The sequence below is a fragment of the Pogona vitticeps genome, chromosome 3 (assembly GCF_051106095.1).
Source record: "Pogona vitticeps strain Pit_001003342236 chromosome 3, PviZW2.1, whole genome shotgun sequence".
NCBI classification, from domain to species: Eukaryota; Metazoa; Chordata; class Lepidosauria; order Squamata; family Agamidae; genus Pogona; species Pogona vitticeps.
Genome location: NC_135785.1, coordinates 221,991,734 through 222,013,452, shown reverse-complemented (window position 1 = coordinate 222,013,452; position 21,719 = coordinate 221,991,734). Strand labels below are relative to the sequence as shown.

General features: G+C 39.2%; 1 long non-coding RNA gene across 2 annotated transcripts in view; it reads left to right on the top strand.

Moving 5' to 3' along the window:
• Positions 1-17,361, top strand: part of LOC140705634 (uncharacterized) — a 41,385-nt gene extending 24,024 nt beyond the window's left edge. Inside the window, exons 1-3 of one of the 2 annotated variants that reach the window (XR_013543290.1) lie at positions 2,313-2,586; positions 3,478-3,635; positions 7,673-17,361. This is a non-coding gene — a long non-coding RNA (uncharacterized LOC140705634). Of the gene's footprint in view, positions 1-2,312; positions 2,587-3,477; positions 3,636-7,672 lie in introns of those variants that run through there. The other variant, XR_012085069.2, reaches the window with a different exon arrangement.
• Positions 17,362-21,719: the final 4,358 nt, after the last annotated feature.

Sequence of the window (21,719 nt, the reverse complement as noted above, 5' to 3'; positions counted from 1 at the left end):
ATCAGCTCGCTGTGATGAGTTTGCTATACATTTTGAGGGAAAAATCGCTCAGATTCGCAGTGGGTTGGACTCCACAGTTACTGCAGAATCAGAGGATGTGTCCAGTGCGCCGTGCTTAGGTCCAGTATTAATGGATGAGTTTCAATTGTTGAGACCTGATGATGTGGACAGGGTGCTTGGATCTGTCCGTTCTACCACCACTCCGCTCGACCCTTGCCCATCCTGGCTAATTGGAAGATCAGCCAGGGGGGTTCGCACCTGGGTCCAGGAGGCCGTGAATGCCTCTCTGAGAGAGGGAGTGGTCCCTACCGCCTTGAAAGAGGCGGTAATTCGACCACTCCTTAAAAAGCCTAACCTGGACCCAAAGCTGGTGGTCAACTACCGACCAGTGGCGAACCTCCCTTATTTGGGCAAGGTGTTGGAGCGGGTTGTGGCCGGGCAACTCCAGGCGCTGCTGGATGAAACGGATTTTCTGGATCCATTTCAATCGGGTTTCAGGCCGGGTTTTGGTACAGAGACTGCCTTGGTCGCCCTGTACGATGACCTTTGCCGGGAGAGAGACAGGGGGAGTGCGACCCTGTTGATACTCCTGGACCTCTCAGCGGCTTTCGACACCATCGACCATGGTGTCCTTCTGGATAGGCTGGCTGGGTTGGGAGTTGGGGGCACTGTTTTACAGTGGTTCCGCTCCTTCCTGGCTGACCGTGTCCAGAGGGTGGTGCTGGGGGACAGTTGCTCTGCCCCATGGCAGTTATGTCATGGGGTTCCTCAGGGCTCAATACTGTCCCCCATGCTGTTCAACATCTACATGAAACCGCTGGGAGAGGTCATCAGGAGGTTTGGGCTGAGGAGTCAGCAATATGCTGACGATACTCAGCTCTACCTCTCGTTTTCCACCAATCCAGGTGAGGCAGTTTCTGTGCTGAACTCGTGTCTGGACCTGATAATGGACTGGATGAGGGTTAATAAATTGAAACTCAATCCAGACAAGACGGAAGTGCTGTTAGTGGGTGCTTCACCGGACAGGCTGGAGGGCCATTTCCCCGCCCTGAATGGGGTTACACTCCCCCTAAGGGACAGGGTCCGCAGCTTGGGGGTGCTCCTGGACCCCAGTCTAACACTGGAAGCCCAGGTGGATTCGGTGGCCAGGGGCGCCTTCCTTCAGCTGCGGAAATTATACCAGCTACGGCCCTACCTGGACGAGCGGAGTCTCATGACAGTCACACATGCACTGGTAACATCCCGCATAGATTACTGCAATGCGCTTTACGTGGGGCTGCCTTTGAAGACGGTCCGGCGATTGCAACTGGTCCAGAATCGAGCTGCGCGGCTGGTGAGTGGTGCAGCTGCCACGGAACATATCAAGCCGATTCTGTATAAGTTACATTGGCTACCAGTTGCTGCCCGGGCCCAATTCAAAGTGCTTGTTTTGACATATAAAGCCCTAAACGGCTTGGGCCCTGGATACCTGAAGGACCGCCTCCTTCCATATGAACCTACCCGGCAGTTAAGATCTAGCCAGGGGGCCCTTTTGAAGGAGCCGTCCCTTAAGGAGGTAAGAGGGACGGCTTGTAGACAAAGGGCCTTTTCGGCAGCTGCCCCCAGACTATGGAATGCCCTCCCGACTGAGATTCGTCTGGCGCCGACGCTGATGATATTTCGGCGCCAGGTCAAAACCTTCCTGTTCCAGAAGGCTTTTAATTGAAATAATAATAGCTGTGGGTCTGATGGCAATTTTAATTGTTTTTTAATTGTATTTTAATTTTATCTTTTGCTGTATTGAATTTTAATTATTGTAAGCCGCCCAGAGACCTCTGGGTAGTTTGGGCGGCATATAAATTGAATAAATAAATAAATAAATAAATAAATTATTTCCACTGCCTTGCAGAAACACTGGAACAAAAACGTAACACTGAAGAAAGAGTATAATCTAGAAAAACCGAAAAATATTTAAATTTCACTGGCTTCAATTTGAAATGTAAGCCTAACTGGGAACTCAGTTCTACACCGTGTCTCCTGAACAGAGGCTAGACTTGATGATCCAGAGGGTGCCTTCCAGCTCTACAGTTCTAAGATGATGATGATGATTGTTCTGCCAATTGAATGTGAAGAGTCTTAAATGTACAAGTGTCTTTTCATTGAAGTTTGGTGCCTAGAATGTACACGAGCAGTTTACATTACTAATCTGGGCTATTAATATGACAATAAATATAAACACTCTAGCACAAATAAGCCACAAGACTAATAAACTGCCAGGATACCATGACAGAACAAGGACTTACATTAAGCCACGGCAACAAAGGGTTTCTAATTATTTAAGAATAAAGTCTATTAAGTCAGATGAGTACAGCTTTGGCTGAAACAATGATCAGAAAGTATCTTGAATTATAGTCTTCAAGAAGTCAAAATGCAGTTTGATGCCACATCGTTTGATTAGTCTGTTGAGCACTGTGATTTTCTTTTGTTTCTCCTTCTTCAGTGCACTGTAAAGAGTTATGGTCCCTTAAGAAACCAAACCCCTCAGAAGTAACCTATTAAGACCCAAATGAATGTCATTACCTTCCTGTAATTTTTGCAACTAATCATGTGAGTTTCTTCTGTATTATAATTTGTTGTAAACAGAATATGGTTCTAGGGCACAATATTTCAAATGAATTATACATAAACAGGCACATATATTATCTGCATATTGCAGAAGTGGACTGGCATGGCTATTTGAAGCACATTCCTAATTCTGTGCAAAGGTTTCAATGTATAGGACTATAGCCTACACAAATTAGTGCTGGATTAAGATCTGACATACATGTGAAGTGGTTTCTTCATGTATGTACTGTTTAAAAAAAATACTGCAATTTTACTGAATTTCAAAATATGTGAAGCACAAACTAAACATAGCTTTCTGTAGGAGCCTACTTTCACAATGAAACCACACATTCCTTCTCGTGCAGGACAGGGAATAATAATTAACTATGTCCTCCATCCTTCACGAAGGTGCAGGGCTTTTACTACATCAGGTGGTGATCTGATGAGTATTATATGCTATAAATACATGTTTTTCCCACTGGTACACTAACAACCATCACTTACACTATACTTTTTAATTTTGACATTGACTGGTAAAAATTATATGTAGGATACAGGGAGTGAGAGATGAAGAAATGGAATCCTGGGAAATAAGGGTAGAAAGGCTTGGTCTAACTGGAGGACATGAGGCATTTGTCTCAATTTCTGGAAATAATTCACAAACAAGGAAGTGAGGGGAAAGTGATCTGTATCAGGTGGTCAAAGAAAAGTACATCAAAACTAGAGCACATATCCAGACCTCAGGCACGTACATTACCACCAGCCCAGTTTTTAACCCGAAGTGTGATAGCTGGGAGATGTTTATGGGGCAAGGAAAATGTGAATATTTTATCCAACGGAGAAAAAAAAAGAGCCTCATCTTACCCCAAGAATTCTTTTTTCATTTTCTCACAGATCACATGAAGACGATTCTAAATTGATGCAGTCAAGTGTGACATGCTAAATGGTAACCTCAGTAACCCTCATATCCCAAATTGCAAACAGCTACTCATCCAATGTGACCTAATGCAACAAGCACTCAACAGAATCCACCAGTACTCCTCCAAAAAAGAGTAAGAATTAAATATTTCAAAAAATTCTCTTTGTGCTCTTCAGGTGGTATGTGGACAATTTTCCATGCTTGAGGGTCCAAGTTTTTCCATGTTTTTCTGGCCCTTTTAAAAATGTTATTATTAAACCATTCATTTTGGGACAGTTGCAGCAGAAGAGAGCTTTTTCAGTTAAAAAACAATAATTTTTGTAAGAAATATAATTGGCATAGTGGCAGCAGGAGTGAACCTCTAAAATCCAGAAATGAGCATTGGTGACCCCCACTACTCTGGAGACTGCCCATCCCTGAACTAGTCATATGAACGGAGCATGTATAGTTCTGGGTTTAAGGGGTCTGAATTTCTGTTATTCTCGGGTTGCAGGAATGTGTCTGTTGGCAAAAACTGGAGTGGCGTAGTGACCAAGAAGAAAGAAATATGATCCAAGTAATGCTTAAAATAATGTATGTTGAGCATAATACTAATAGAGAATTAACACCACCAGCTGGAAACGATTAAAAACAATTAAGTTCCACTGAAATCAATGGAATGTTAGTAAAGCACTCCAGCTATATTGATTTTAATGGATATAATAAACCTTTTAGAACAGGATTTCATCCTATAGTAAAATATCCCATTAAGGCTATGACTCTTTAAATTACTCCAGTTTTACTGCCGCTTGGATTACTATCTCATATATTCTTTCTGAGCCTGCTGTCCTTCATAGTATGCATTTCTGGTCCTCAATCATTCACGGGAGTGGGTGCTCCTAGGAACAGGTAGAGGGGATTGAAAGTCTTGGAATTGGATACTTTTTTTATTACTTTGAATTTTCAGTAGCCAGGAAAGAAAACCCTTCATCAATCACTTTGATGGAAGTCCAAAAGGCAAACAATCATTCTATTCATAACAGGATCCAATGAGTTCAGATCTTTATTTATGGTCTTTCATTGCCCAGACATTACACCTCCGTGGCTGCTATGTGAACATGGCTATTATTAGTCCACAACAGAGATACTGTTGTAATGAATTGTGATATTTTGACCTTAATCCTGTTTGCCAGTTGTATCAAATTTATTCCAATTGGTTGTGAGAGGAGTACCAAAACCCAAGTATATGAGAGGCCATGTGTTTGTGTTCACATGCAGGTATTCATCTCTCTGTGTGTGGTGTTTCTCAAGGAATATAAGACCACAGAGCAACAAGAACAATCTCCAGTTTAATATACCCTTAACTGCAAACCATAACACCTGAAATGGCTGCAGACATTTTATTTTGCAACCAGAAAAACATCCAGCTCTTGAAACAGTCTGTCTGGTCTATGTGTATGACAGAATTAGGTAGTAGAATTCGGAGATTGCTAACTGGACTGTATCATTTTATATCTGTAAAGTAGATAATGCATTTTATTACTCCCTCAGGTGTCAAGCTTCATACAATTAGGAAGGAAGCACAATGATAATTAATTGCTTATTGTCAAGTCAGCTCTGACTTATGGTGATTCTTTCGAAGGATTTTAAGAATGGGTTTATGAAGAAGGTGTTTACCCTTCACTACTTCTGGGGATATTCTGGGGCTCAGTAGCTTGCCTACAGGCTGGTTCTTTTCCTCAAGGCACAGTGTAGAATCAAACTATTAACCAATGGTATTCTAGTTCACTGAGCTATCCAACTAGCTAGAAAGCTAGCACATCATGGAAAAAGTTTCTGTCTCAGTCCAGGCTTATTTTGCCCATGTTCCTATAGTCTTTGTTTCTTAATTACACTATGTGTACTTTCATACCTGGAATCATATGATCCATCTCACCCTTCAGGACTGGTTTGCTTACACTACATTCTGTGGCATGTGTTGATCCAGATGGCAGTCCACTTAAAGATGACTTGCTATGAATGTTCAGAGGGTGTTTTGTTCACAAATGTCCCCTCTGCAGGAAGAGACTACATCTATGTGTCTTAGCTTCCAAACAAAACATGGTTCCAAAATAGTATAAAATTACTTAACATGGGTGCAACAAGAAAGTGGGTGAAAGGCTACAAGTTGTATTGAAGGGGACACTGAAAGGTACAAAAGCACCTAAAAATGATCTTTCTGGTTCAGGATTTTGTCCAATTCCAGCATGACTATTTGGAGAGGAAAAAAAAGCATTAGAGACAGATGAAGGAAAACAGTAGACACAAATGTAAACAATGATATAAATGGGGAATGACAGTCATAACACAAAAAAGACAGCTCTACCAGTGATGGACAATTTCCCCAGATTGTCCTCAAATGACAATCTCAAGCCACCCAGAGTAGCCAATGACTAGAGGGCGGGATATAAATAAATAAATAAATAAATAAATAAATAAATAAATAAATAAATGTTCGTGTAAGTTGCAGAATAACACTATCTGAAGGACCACACTTGCCCACCTAATTTAAAGACTGATAACAGATAATCAACAGAATCCTTTACAATACAATGCCTAAATGAAATGACTCTTTTGTCCAAACAAGGATAATAGAATTGTATTTACATATTATTTTCATATGATGCATAGGGGGATAGGACTTTGTTATTCCTGTTAGACAGTTTGTGAGATGGCACTGAACATGAGTGACTGGTCCAAGGCTATCTAGTGAGTCTGTGGCAGAGATAAGATTCAGGTTCAGCCCAACCTCTTTGATCCAGTTCATTACATGTGGACAACCTGGCTTCCTTAACTTAAAATAAACCAGATACACCTACAGAGACTGACAGGGCAAGCCCAATCAATCTAGTGAACATTCCAAATCATTAGTCACCTCAGGATATGTATCTTTCATGCCATTGCAACTCCATTGATTTCCATAATACTTGCAGTTTAATGTGAAAAACAGAAGTGGAAATTTTATTGGCAGAAATCAAGTGAGCATTTCATCATTTGGCTTCTCATTCCTGAATATCGGGAGGGAGGAATTATCAATGAAGTAGGAAAAGGCTAATCCATACATTTCTCATTATCCAGCAGAGAAAAAAAATGGCCAAATAACTGAATATGTGTAGCATCATAGCTAGCAGTTAATCATGTTCACTCACCTCTACTTTCACTGTGTTAGAGATTTTACAGAGCATTTTGCATAGAACTGCTCTCCATGTAATACCAAAATATCTAAAAGGTTGTTAAGCAAATATCTAAACTCTCCAAAAAAAGAAAAAAGAAAGAAAGAAAAAAGAAAAAAGCGAGAAACATAAATTTCTCTGCTTAAAAAGGTAACAAAAGGCGAGAGAATATCATGCAGGAAAACCATTTAATACCTGCTCAAAGTCATGCATTTAACCTAGTGCTATGAATTCTATCACTGCACCCTTAGCTCCTCAGGGGACTAAGAACACATTTGCACTACATAAGAGTTGCCATTTGAAACCCCTGTCACAGTGATGGCTCAGTCTTCTGGAACCCCAGGATTTATAGTTTGGTGAAATCCTAGAATTCTCTGCTACAGACCTGTAGCACACTCCCCTGAACTTATGTACTAGAGCTCCAAAGCAAAGAATTCTAAATACGTCATCAAATTAAAAATCCTCAGATGCATAGGAGAGAAACATGGTGGTTAAGTGATATCAGATTGTTTATTCTCTATTGTGTAGATACACCTGTGGTCATGCCTGTAGGAAAGCCATTGCTTTCAGTGGCTCCATTCCAAATATGATTAAATTGGATCTGACACTACAACTTGGAAGTATTCTTCATAGTCTGTGATAGAATTCTTATACGTCAAGTGGGATGTGTTCCTTTTTTTCATAGGAGTGTGGAAATGCCACCGTCTTCAATTTTGGTTGAATTATTTGTCTTACAAATTGCAATACACGAGTTTTGAGGTGGTATGTAACCTATTCACTTTGATTCATATCTAAACATTCCAGAGTTTTTATACGTATTTTGATGTGTCTGAATATTGCCGTGGAGGGCTTGAAAACTGGAGAAATAAAGGATTCTGATCTGGGATGGAGGTAATGAAGCACCATGAACTCAATTGACTTCCAATTATGCAAACAAATCTCCCACAATTTCCTTTCCTTCTTTCCTTCCCCTGCATAGGGGAATCATGTTTAGGTCCTATTCTTCATACATGATGTGACCTAACTCAGATCCTGTATGATGGGAGAAATTTCACACACGCTGACACTCAGATGATGGGACTGGTGATCTTCAACTGCATATAGAAGGAGGAGGAAGAAGAGGAGGAGAATAAATCTTTCCATTCTCCCTAGCTCCTCAAAATAAAGGTGAATAGCAATCTCTCTCTGTTCTCCAATATTTTGCCCTCACACAATGGCAGCCAATTACATGGGCAGAGGAATCCTACCCCACCCCAGACTGTGTGAGTGGGGTTTCCAGGAGACACTGGGCTTTTCATCGGCCCTTCAGCTGTCAATCTTCTTCTGCTTTGGGCTTCCTGGTTCTCTTACAACATTAATTCTCTTCCCCTCCCATTGCAACTGTGAGGACTGCACCAAAACTTGGAAGGAAAATATGAAGGCATATTACATCATCCTTCTATCTGATCAACATGCCATGGCTCCACTCCATCACAGGATTCCATAGTGAGATGAAAATGGGACTTGCTGCATCCAAAGTATGCATTATAGCAGGGCACTGTGGTCTCTCTGGAATATTGCTGCCATTGAAAAGCTTGAGCCCTGTTTTGGGGCGGCAGGGGAAATATAGTCTAATGTGTATAAATATGTTTCTGTCTGTCCACCTACCTGTTTATTATTGCATCATGAAAAATGTCTGGAAAGATTCTCACAAAGTTTGGTGGGTATATTTGGGGGTACTATGACTTAAAATGTGGTTTATGTGGCATGCCTGATTCACTTCAGGGGTCCCCATGACAATCCAGCTCATTTCCCATAAATAGGTCGTTCAATTTGTACGAAATTTGGAGGATACACTTTGGATGCTTTAACTTGACATAGGGTTGCATACTGGATATGAAGACCATTTAGGGGCTCTCAGGCACACCCCAATTATTTTGTCTTATTTTGTCTTTTGCATTTTCACCAAATCTTTGGAATGCTGTGACTGAAAATATAGGCTTTGTGACATAAAAGAAAACCACTTTAGAGACCTTTGGCTGCACCCCAATTATTTCATCTTAGGTAGCTAGTTGGATTTTTAACAAATTTGAAAGGTATCTTTGGGTGGTCTGACTTAAAATATAGACAATATGGCATACACAAAAATCATTTTGGGCATTCCTAAGGGAACTCCGAATATTTGTATTGCCTGAATAATCATATGACACATTGTTTGACAAGTGTGGGCAAGTGGATTGCATAAATTTGCATAGTGTCAGTTATGTTAAACTTTTATTGGGAGATCACAGGTTAATTAATCAAGAGCCATGCTGGGTGGCACTCCTCAGGTAAGCCAAATGGCCAGCAAGAAGGAGAAAGAGAGATGACTGAAATGAAGAGAGAGAAGGGAGTGCAGAAGGAAAAGTAATGAATAAAATACAATAAACTGCAATGTCTGCTTACAGTTCTCAATGAAAAATGCATGTGGTGGCTTAAATTAATTTCCTGCTGCTCAAAGAACAAGTACAAGTGAAGCACAATTTCCTTGAATGCATTGAATGAGTACAAGTTAGGGGAAAATAAAATATTGAAAAATTGAACTTGATTGCTTAGAAGTGATAGATCACATTTGAACTCAGCATGCCTTTGCTCTGAGATGGAATTATTTTCACTAAGATATTGACCTTTTTTGTGGAGGAGAGATTTACAATGTTGCCCTTGATTTAGCAAAATAAATCCTGGTGATTTCATAATAAATGAAATGAATGCCCTTCCACATATTTCAGTTGCCTGAACTGAGTCATACAGCATACTTCACTAGCACAGTTATGCCTAATTTGCCAGGCACTAGGGAGAATATGTGGCATGTGATTCAAAAGGCTGATTCATGTTAACTGGTAACCCTCCCACACATACTATTGAAGCATATGAAACCTTTGTCTGGCTTGGGAATGGAGAGAGATCACATGAAAGCATCATTTGTATCTCCCAGCACCACAATATGGAACTTACCTTTGAATCTACTATGATTTACAGCAAAGATAGGTATCCTGTCATCCTCCTGATATTGCTGGACTCCAAACTTCAGCCCTAACATCTCATGTTAGAGATGCTGGAAATTAGAGGCTAGCAAGATCTGCAGGACCACAGGTCTCCTGCCCTGCATTATCTTTTATGGTGGTTTTTAGAAGTATTGTTCTGATCGTGCAAATAATGAGAGAAGGCTCAAGTTTTCAGTGGTTCCTTCCCTATGTTCCTTCCTTGCTATGGTCAGTACCACAATCAATACCAGAAAGGTTATCACGGTGACCCTAATGTAGGTGTTAAAGACTGCAAGCATCCTTACAGCAAAGATGAGCAACTTTTTCAGCTTCAGGAGGCATGTTTGCCCTTCCACAGAGCTGAAAGGGCTATTCACACCTTTTGACACTATCTTGATGTTGGGGCACTCACCACTCTGACCCATGCGCTCATAGTCTTGAGATTAGACACTTGTAATGCACTCTACATGGGGTACCCTTGAGATTGATGTGGAAACTACAAATGTTCCAGAACACAACCGACAGACTATTAACTGGGGTGAAAAAATATCATCATATTTCCCCCCACCCTGGCGGCCTTACACTGGTTGCCCATTCATTTCTGCATTGACTTCAAGGTATTAATGCTTACATATAAAGCCCTAAACAGTTTAGGACCTCGATACCTGGCAAAGTGCCTGCTCCCACCTAGCTCTACTCTTGTCACTCGATCTAGCCAGGATGGGCGGCTGACGGGCTTGACCCCAAGAGAAGCCCGGAAGAAGAGAACTAGAAACTGGGCCTTCTCGGTGGTGGCCCCTCACCTCTGAAACATCTTGCCCTTGAGATTTGCCTGGCACCCTCGCTGGGAGTTTTTAAGAACAAGCTGAAGACCTGGTTCTTCAGGCAGGCTCCCCCCTCTTCCATCACTTAGTTCCCTGTGTTTCCTATCTTGGACTTTGCTTAGTTCTCTTTTTTGTTTGGATATTGTCTGTTTTAATTCTTGTTTTATATTGCTTGAACTGTAAGCTGCCCAGAGTAGATTTGTTTGAATCTAGATGGGTGGGGTAAAAGCACAATAAATAAATAAAATTTGACCTCAATACTGCCCTTGTGGGACCAAGATAACTACAATTTATAAACAAACTCGACAACCTCACATCTGTAGTTTGTGTGACTGAGATGGACTTTTTCTGGGCTGGGGTGATTATCTATCCAACACTAACCAATTGTTCCTTCTGACCTTCGAATTCAAAGAGAGCTCACCTCTCTGCTGAGTGTTCTCCTCCCCCTCTTTTCTCAATCAGGTGGCAGTTTCTTGTTTGCTGTTAATGTCTGGTTCATTACTAAATATGTGTGCAATAAAGAAAGCAGCATACAAAACTCTGTAATTTCAAACAACTATAAGTGGAAAAATGTTTTTATCCTTTCTCCTACGAATGCCTCAGTGTGAGTTACTGAGACTTTAAATGCTAGTTAATGAGAAAGGGGTGGACTCTGGGGAACTTGTAGCTATTCTCCTCTGTGGATGTCTGTACTTACATTGCATACCCAAAGGGAATTTGACCAAAAATTCAAAGCTTTTGCACACTTGTATCATTGAAAACACCGAGGACAGGATTTTGTTTAATTTTGGTGGCTGCCTCTTACTTCTTGTCAGGCACCTGAATCGTTGATAAAAAACATGTGGGTGCTACTTTTGGTAGGTGATATTTCAGTGGTTTTTACTCACATGTACCACACCAGACCCCAAAGATAGTAAAACAAGCCCGGGTACTTTCCATAAATGTAGATATACTGAGTCCCAAAGATGTAATTTTCTCACAATCTGGACTTCCTGTTTGGTTTGAGCTATAGTGCAATATGCTGAAAAGAAAACAAGTCTTTAGAGATCACAAGCAACCAATTTCACAGTACAAGCAGACATAAATAGAGCTGAATTCCCTTTCGTAATACACTATTCATCTTTGTGCTTCACTGAGTTCAAAGAAAAGCATTTTTCAGAGTTTAAGCAATTACGTTTATTTTTCCCCTCCTTCCCTAGAAAGGAAATTATCGCAAAAGCATGGGATTAGGAACCACCATGATATTGGAGGTATCTTCTGTGTATGAAATTTCAATTTAGCAAAGCGTGTAAAACCCTAAAGGCAGTTAAGATTTAATATACTAAAACCATTTTGTTTTCACAGTATATTTATTTTGTATCATCATTGACCCAGTCTACACACTGAATTAAAATAGCCAAGACTTTGAAATATGTAGCATCGCCTGGTACTGTCTGTCATGCCGATGATTTACTGGGCAAATTAGACTACTTTAAAGGGATATGTGCTTACCAAAAAAAAGGGGAGGGGGGGAGAAACTAGTACACAGTCATGCTTAAAATTCATATTAGAAAGCTGACATGTCAATCAGACACTGAGCTTTGAAATGGAAAAGAACCTGGAGGAGTTTCTGAAGTAGCAGCATAATAATTTTTCTACGTCAGATATACCCTTTAGCTAAACTGAGTCTGAAGGCTATCTACTGTAATATGAAGAACCGCCTACAAACAGTTCCTTCTTATTTTCCAACAATACTAGCTAGGCCTTACACCCGCAGTGATCTAATTTTCTGCATCCCACACAGTGCTGTCCCTCCTTTGCTAAGTTGGGTCTTCTACGACGGGTCTGTCAAACAGTCCTGGGGAGATCCTCCAAGACACTTCATTCTCATTCTGCCTTCTGAAGAAAAGCTTAATGTATTTATAACAGAAAAATACCCTTCTTTTCTCAAATAGGTAGTCCATTTACAGAAGGATTACACTTGTTCATATGGAGTTACACTGCAAAGCACATCATTTTATAGTCTGTAAAATATAATACAGGTATACACAATATTTCTAACATGTCTATGTAGTTCAGGGCGTGGTTACACTATGTAAATGAATCGTAAGCCAGGATCAGGATTTTTTTAAAATTGGTTTAAAATCACATGGTAGTCATGTAGTTTTGGGGCCATGTGTGCATTTTCCTGGGAAAATATTTAATTTGTTTTTTTGTTCTGTTTTTGTTTGGCTCCTTCGAAAGCACTCCCCTATTTTTGCTTACCTTTTCAATCTCCTGGAAGGGTGTTTTGGCTTAGCCTGTTTTCATGCTTCTCTTCCTTTTCTTCCCCCTCACCTCCTGTTGGAGGCAAGATTTCACAACAACTTGGTCAGGAAGTTGACAAGTTCCCCAAGTACCCACTCCTCTCCCCTTCTCTTTTTTTCCTTGTGCAAGTGTGTGGGTGGTGGGTGCATGTTCAGAAGCAGTGCCTGGCTCTGGGAAGCCAGGCCATTGTTTCTGAGCCTGCACCTGCCACCCAGCTGATAGGTGGGTGCCTTTCAGAGGCAGTGCCTTGCCTTGCATCCCTACTGGGAACCTGCTACTGCCTTTGAGCATGCACCTGCAGTGGAGGCAGAGGCAGCAGCAGGAGCAGTTAACCACCATCCTGCCCGGCATGAACTGGGAAAACAAACCATGAACCGGTCCATTTTTCCAGGGATTCATGGTTAGCCAGGATCCACAAAGCATCATGAACCACCAGTTTTCTGGTTTGTGCCCATCTCTAGGGACAGATTACACTGGCATGTCAAAATGATTTTGAAAGCAAGATAAGAATTGATGCAAAATAAACAACCCTGTCAACCCCATTGAAAATAGCGCACTTTCTGACCAAAACCACCCAGACACTGCCCCTCCCCTAAATGCATGCTTAGCTGTACTTCATGTAGACTGATATTTGTAAATCAATTTCAAACATGTTTAAACTGAGACAAATACAAGGTTAAAAGGATATAGAACTGCACCCTTAATGTGTTTTTTCAAATGGAATTCACTCCTTCTGAAAGTAAGCGTAGTTGCTTCATCATTAGTTGTTTTTAATAAAGAAAACTTTCAATATATTTTATATCAGTCTACATTTTATAAATTCTTATGTGTTCGTTTAATTCATATTGTTCATTTTGACAGACTGTATGTGTTTTAAATTATTGTCAATATTATGTTTCATACTAGAACAGAGCACCAGCTCATAAAGGGCATTACACCCTGAAATGCAGTTTAGATCATTTATTTTATTTAATAAAGAGTTTTAAAAAACAAAATAGTGATATTCAAAACATACTGTACTTCTGATGGAGTCAGAAGCTATCCTGGGGTCTGCCTATTGTCATTGCCCTGAACAAGTATGGATCAAAACGGAAGTATGGTTATCACCTATTAGTGTCTATTCAAAAGGAATTATTGACATTATAATGGTTACATATGTGCATGAAGATTCCCACTCTTTCAACCAAGAAGAATGTAAGTAGATACTGAGATGTTCCATAAAAACCTGGTATCAAAATCCACTTGAAGGTACAGAATACATCTAGAAAATGTTGCCAGTCTCTAGAATACTTTGAAAAATTCTTGGAAAGGGGAGCAAGGTTTATCAAATGAGAATTAGGTTTGTTTAAAAAAAAACATAGTACTATAATAAACTAATTTTTTCCCATTAGAGTCTAGTTCTTCTGTCTATTTTCAATTTAATCATGTGTGCTACTTTAAATTCACACAAACAAATTATTGTCTCTTAATTTAGGTCCTACAATACAGTATTGATTGATGTTCTCAATTACTTCGATCCTAAATGCACTTACTTGGAAAGCAAGTTCCACTGAAATCAATTGGACTTAAGTAGATATGAATGTTCCTAATGTTAAGGCATAAGTATATTCTGATTTCTCTTGTACACAAATTGATTTCTTTATATAGGCAGACTAGCTAAATGTCAATAGTCTGCACTAAATCTGATATTTACTTTCAGGAATCAGTAATTCTAAGAATAAAATTATGAAATAAGTATGATTCAAAGCCTGTTGGGCACAAAGATTACCTTTCCCCTGAAAGGTACTGCTACGCACATAGAGCTGCCCACATTAGATGCAGCACATATTAACAATTTTCATGTCCTTCTAGAGACAAGGTGTCTCAAAATACCAAAATATCCCATTGTCAAGCACCATGATGTTCTTTAGTCTTTCACAAGATTATGAGGTTGTTGTTGTGGGTTGTTGTTTGTTTGTTTGTTTTTGCTCACCAGCAACATTAGCAAAAAAACAAAATTATACTTGACACTTTACACCCTAAACTTTGCATTTTGCAAAATTTAAAATATATAAAATACAACATGTTTAGCAGATAGAAAATTCACAAAGACTCAAAATGCGCGTGCGCGCGCACACACACACACACACAAAGACACAAAACTTTTAAAGGTTACCAGGATTAATCAGTGAAGGATCCAGGACTAATTCCTGGGTTTTTGCCTGCCTGTAACACATTAAGCAATCAGCCAGAGACAGAGAGATCCAGTATATGTATTTGTTTATTTTCAGCTGAAAGTAAGCAAATAAGGCAAATTCCACTCACTGGAAAAATATGAGAGGGAGAAGGTGCCCCCCATACCAAAGTATATATTTCTAGAAGTTCAACAAGAAAAGGAGGCAAAGGGGTGTGGAAAAGGAGGAGGAGGACTGCAGGTGCCTGGGCAACGGGCTACGGCCCTGAGTAAGACACTCAGACTTCTCCAAGGCCAAACTTCTCATTTAGAAATACCTTAATTGTAAATGGGAAGAACCTCTGACGGACCCCCCCTCCCTTGTTCATGCTTGCCTGCCTAAACAAAACATTCATACAGCAAAGCAAGTTACAGAAAGCAAAATGGCTACGATTAGGCTAAAATATAGTTTATATTTTGTATGTATTAACTGGACCCCTTCACTTTCATAATCTTGTCCAGCAGGGAGAACAATTGGAAGCTTTTGTCCTCACCTGTGAGACTGAAATAAGGGAAGATATATTCCCTACTTTACATTGCATTTGGAGCAAAAATTGGGTAAAAGGATCTCATGGGGGCTGGTTCAGAAATCGGTCATGCAGAACAGGATGACTTGATAGATGTTCAGCAGACTGCCATAGTAATAATGTAAAAACTGATTCTTTCTGCAATGGAGCTTTCATTGTATGTGAGCTAAGACTTGGCAAGTATGCATGTCCAAACTTCTCTTGGTTCAGATTGGAAATAGTTCAGCAATCACCATGGAACTGCTCTTCAGCTTGGATCACACACTGTCCCTAGAACTTTCCAAAAGCATCTAATTTTTCTTCCAAGTCTTAAATCAACACATAACTATTGTGTATGCAACTCTTTATCCATTGCGCATACACTTTCTTCCAGTAGTTAAGATTTGTAACAGGAACACGTTAGGGTTTTTAAATTCACTACATTACTACAGTTGTGATTTTAATTTCTGTTATCTCCGCCCCCCCATGGCTATTTTTACAGATTATCTGCTTCAGCATGCCTCATTTGGTGTTCCGAAATCTACGACTGATTGGCTGGTTTGAATATCACTATTTTTAAAAAAGGATTCATTAGTTCGTTATTCAGAAAGCACAACACCTGCAAGCTTTAGTTTTAAACATCACACAATACATGCTGTATTTTCTCTGCACGTAGATGAGTTCTAGAAATTTAGAATTCAGCCAGGGGCACTGTTCTATAACTTATATACCATTCTGAAATGGTTACATCCATTTCAGCAATCACTGGGCATCTGCCAATACAGATGATGTACCATGAGCATCTAAAATAAGGAAGAAATGTGAAAGCCCCAGAAAACTGATGCACAAAAAAAAATATTCTTGATTCAGAATAAGAGGACCATTTTCTGGGATGAAGGAACATATTCATGGTGAATTAGTGTATAAAGAACATGATATATTTGAACTTTACTGATACTGTTCCAGACATGTTGATGGGGTCAATCAAATCTTGCCTTGTGGCATCCACTTATGCCTTTCATACAACATCAGTAAGGTCACTGCTGGACCCAGAACTGGTATGCCAACATAGACTGGAAATGTCCATAATGATTAACAAGTCAAGGCTTTTGCGCCCTACAATCCCACTTATGACACTGGGATTTCCTGTAAAAAGATTGGTTGTGGTAGTACTGTTCCACATCATTTACATGTCAATCCTGGGTCCAAGCACAGGGACATGAGAAGCGGTGAAGTTTAGCGGTGGAGTGTTGTGTATCTTTCCTAGGAAACCACTGTTAAATCCATGAATGCAAATTTCGCCACTGTTTACTGCACTCTGAGTTGTCACAAATATGCAGGACATCCAGGAACTTGGGGACAAACTGAAATTTTAGTTAGTCCCATCAAAATTCCTTTTACTTGCTTCAAAATATTTTGGAGATATACCTCAAAATTTTGTTTCTGGTGCATGCTTAGACATCTAAGTGAATGAATAAAACTGTTGTGCATGCTAAGACCCATTAATTTGTTCTTCATAGTAAAATAAATAATCAAGACATTTATCTCTTACAATAATTTAAAACTATCTGGCAACAATTCCAATGTTGTACTAATTGTTTGCTTACCACAACATTTTCCATGTTTTAAGCAAATGTGTATTTTTTTTTTACAGATCTCAAAAGGCCTTTTTTGTACTGCACAAAGGAATTGTGTATTGAGGAATGTATTGACTGCACAAAAGCTGTGTTCAAGAGTAGAGCTTGCCTTAGTTGCTGGCACAGAAAATACAGGTAAAGCTGCAGGGCTTACTTTAGGCTGAAATTACCAAATCATCAGATCATTTTCCCAAACAAAAAGGAAATCAATTTTCTTTCTGCTGACTGTTCCCCAGTCCAAAATCTGCCCTCATATATATATATATATATATATATATATGCCCTATATACTATCAGAGAGAGAGAGAGAGTCAGTCGACTCTGGTGGGATTCAAATACTCAACAGTCTGAGAGTAGCCAACTTTGATATTTTTATCTGTCTTTCTCTTTTATTATATGTGAATCTAAGAGAATCATACCCAGAGAGCTGTCATATGTCCTTTTAGTTGACAGCTTTATTTTAAAAAAGAGATTTCTTAAAGCTCTATTTGTGTGTGGTCATTACAAGAGTACAGCTGAGTTCACCTGAGATGGATTTCTGTCCTTTGTCATGCAATGCCTCAAATACATCAGTTATGAAAACACAAGGCTATAATTAATCAGTTGATTCATTATATTTGTGTAAAAATTGAGGAAAGGTTGAAAAGCACCATTAAAAGCATAGGACATGTCTTAAAACATGCTTCCTAATAATATGATGTACAAGATTCCCCCCCCCCTTTAAAAATGAAACTCCTCTTTTTGCTACCGTGATTCAGCAAATCCAGACACCATAGTACTACGAAATGAGGGCAGTATGCAGTGTCTGCTTTTGAAACAGTGGAACACAGCGAAGGTGATAAAGCCCTGATAGGAATTGTAGTCCAAAAGTAACTTCCAGGCTTCCAAGGAGGTGAAGAAACTTGCAAAAGTTCTCACAGCAGAGCTCTGGTTATAGTTCACAGGACTCATTTATTTACAAAGTTATGACATATCACAGTAATTCTATGAATGTTGTTCCAAGATTAAGTCCTGCTGAATTGCTATGGGATTCATTTCCTAGTAGGTCTGCATAGCATTGTGTTCTTCAGGACTAATGTGGCACTGTAGCTATTAAACTAGCTGTGTGAAACTGATTCAATCCCTTGTGAGCTGTGAAAATCAGTTATTAGCCTTGGGCAAGTCATTATTTCTTGGTTTTATTTGTCCCAGAAAGTGTTATGAAGCTTTAAACTGCCTGGCATTTCTTGTACGAAGGATGAGATGCAGAGAGTGCAAATCTGAAGTTCTATAGTCAAATATATAGGGTTGGTTTCACAGTTACACAAAGCATTCTACAAATAGAATGGTCCCAGAATCAGAAGTAGAGTGTGAAGATATTCATTGTTTTCCTCTCCTCCACTTTTGTTGCCCCAAAAATCAGTTTTGAAGGATTGGGGAAACTTCCAACAAGTGTCTGAGGTATCACTGGAAGTTGCAGGCGGAAGAAAACTGATCAAACTGGCAATAGCCTATGCCAGGGAGCTTCCACTAGGTACAGGAGTTCTCTGACAATGAAAAGATCAATTTAATTCATGTTGTGTCTGAATCTAATAATATTTTGTATTCCTGACAGTTAAATGCTTTCTTTATGCATCTTTAATCTTGTCTCATAATTATTGAGTTATTTTGTATCTTACGATATATTGGATGCCCAATATTATATTAATAACACTTTAAATAGTCTTCTTATTTTATACGGAACATACATTCTGTAACTGACTCTACAGCTCTATTTCACACATTCAGGTATGATGTGTATATCAAATTTAGCAGAAGCAGGAATTGTTCAGTTTGGCAAAAGATTCTAGAATTTGACGCACTGTTAAAATAATTGAGAAAGATACTCCACCATAGATGTACTCATCTGAGATTTGCAGATGTGTTGATATAATGTCTGTTTAGATCAGTGGTTCTTAACCTTGGGTTACCCAGGTGCTTTTGAACTGCAACTCCCAGAAACCCCAGCCAGCACAGCTGGTGGTAAAGGCTTCTGGCAGTTGCAGTCCAAAAACACTTGGGTAACCCAAGGTTAAGAACCACTGGTTTAGATCACTGGTTCTTAACCTTGGGTTACTCAGGAGTTTTGGACTGCAACTCCCAGAAGCCTTCACCACCAACTGTGCTGGCTGGGATTTCTGGGAGTTGCAGTTCAAAAACATCCGAGTAACAAAGGTTAAGAACCACTGGTTTAGATGGCATGTTAGTAGGAGACAATATATTAAAAATGCAACTAAAACAGTTGTTATCAAATTTTCAAAACTTCTTATTCCCCCAAGAATGCAGTTAATAATGTAGAGGAAGCTATAGGACATGATTACAAGAATAAAATTTTACAGACCAAAATATAATGATTTAAAACAGCCATTCTCAACCTCTCTTTTTTGGCCACACGATAAACACAATATGAAAGAAATATAGATGGTATAAATCACATGATGGTGTGTGAATAATTGTTTCCAGTCTGTGGCCCCTTCAAATGTGCCACGGCCCCCCAGGGAGTCATATAGCCCCCGTTGAGAATGGTTGATTTAAAATGTTATTCTGAATGCCATAATTTACTTATTTCTAAGCTATAACATTTACCCATTGATATGGGATGTCTCAATCCTATAAAGTCACAACATGTTGCAGAATCCACACATAACTAAACCTATTATATAGGCAATCTAACAAAATATCACATGTACAGCTGTAAATAAGGTCTTCAAATTTCAGCCACTTGCCATGTATCATTTTCTCTCCCTGCAAGCAAAAACTGGATATCTAAACAAGTCTAGACAACTTTTTGCTCCAGCCAATATAATGTGATGGCATATTTTAAAAAGAAATATATATATAATTTTTTTAGCAAACCATGATGTCCTGAAGATAAATTCCAGATATCTATAGATTGGACCATGTGGAAAAAAATATGTTTTTGTTTTTCATGAGGGCAGTATAAAATTAATTGGCATCAGGAAGTACTCTACAACAAAGTAGTATACATTCAATTTTTGTTCATTTTAGTCGACTTTATTTTGCTTTAATTCCATCTTGTGCTTTCCAGTTGTATATGTTTTGATGGAACACATCAGAGTCTGCCAATACAAATGCTGCTTTGGACATGGGTATTTTTACATCGGACGTCTGAGGTCAGCAAATACTCCACAACTCAGACAATTTCAGGTTTTTGTTTTTCATGTGTGTAAGGTTAAAAACAGCTTCATTAAATTCATGAAGCTCTGCTAATTCTTTTCCAAACTTTCTGGAAAGTTGTCACATAGAGGCAGCTGAGATTAAAAGATTTCCATCCAGTGAAATAGTTATCTTTGACATTATGTATTCACAATTTCCAGGAATCCAATAAGATTAAACTCTGTTACTTTCCATCTTAAGTCACTGAGTCATCTATGCAGCACTTTGCAGCAACAGTGATATAATGCTAATGAGGTCTCTTGTCCCTTAGTGGTGCTTGTCCTACAGCAATTCTCAGTCAGATTGATAAAGGTTGTATTATTAGCATGTTGGTGTCGAATGATTCTTTCCATTGAACGAATCTACTGGAACAAAATGTAAGCGGGTTAAGCAGCTGCAATATGGAATCCATGACCTGAACCCAGCCCCCATACTGCCTGATCTTTTAATTAAAGAAGATTACCGTAAGGCTTCACACATTCTTTCCTCCACAATCACATGCCAAATCCCCCAAAATCCAAGCTCTTCTATTTTAGGACTGTTTATACTCGGCACAGCTTTGATTCACCATAGTGTCATTAGAGAACTGACTGTCAATCAGTCATTGTTGTCCCTTGCCCTATGAAGAGCAGAAGAGTCATGATTAAACCTCTAAACTCCCCAAACCTCCCCCCCCACACTTTCATTTTTAAGTCACTTCCTTTGAAAATGTCATGTGTACTTGTATTGCTGGAACAAACGCAAACAATGTAGAAAATTGGATTGCTGTAAAAATACCAGTAGGGCACATGGGTGTCAGGAAGAATGACTACAACAAGGGTGGATATAATAATTATGTCAGCTTTACCTTTGCTATAAAAGAAGAATTTTTAAAAAGCAGGGATTTACATTGTTCCACTGTTTAATATGTATGTATTGCATATAATTTTGTATACCATTTTAGAAAAACAGTCAGAAGTCAAACCACGGAAGACAGTTCTTTTCACTGTCAGTAGAAAAAAGTAATGCTTTTTATTCAAATTGTCTGTTTTTAGCCCTGTACTTCTTTACATTTTTAAAATTCTTGCATTGAAAAATTATATGCAATCCATAAATAGCTGTGTTATTAAAATATCAATAAAATATTTTTTAAAATATAAGAATAAGGCAAATTAACACATTGCTTTAAATATATATGACTAAATCCAGTGTAGTGGAGAACAGGGTTTGAATCCCTCCTCAGCCATGGAAACTGACTAGAGGAGTGGAACTGGTAAACCCACTCCTTAAATATCTCACTGACCCTGAAAGCCCTATCAGGGTCGCTAGAAGTTGGTTCTGATTTGAATGTACATGCACACGCGCACGTGTGCACACAAACTAAT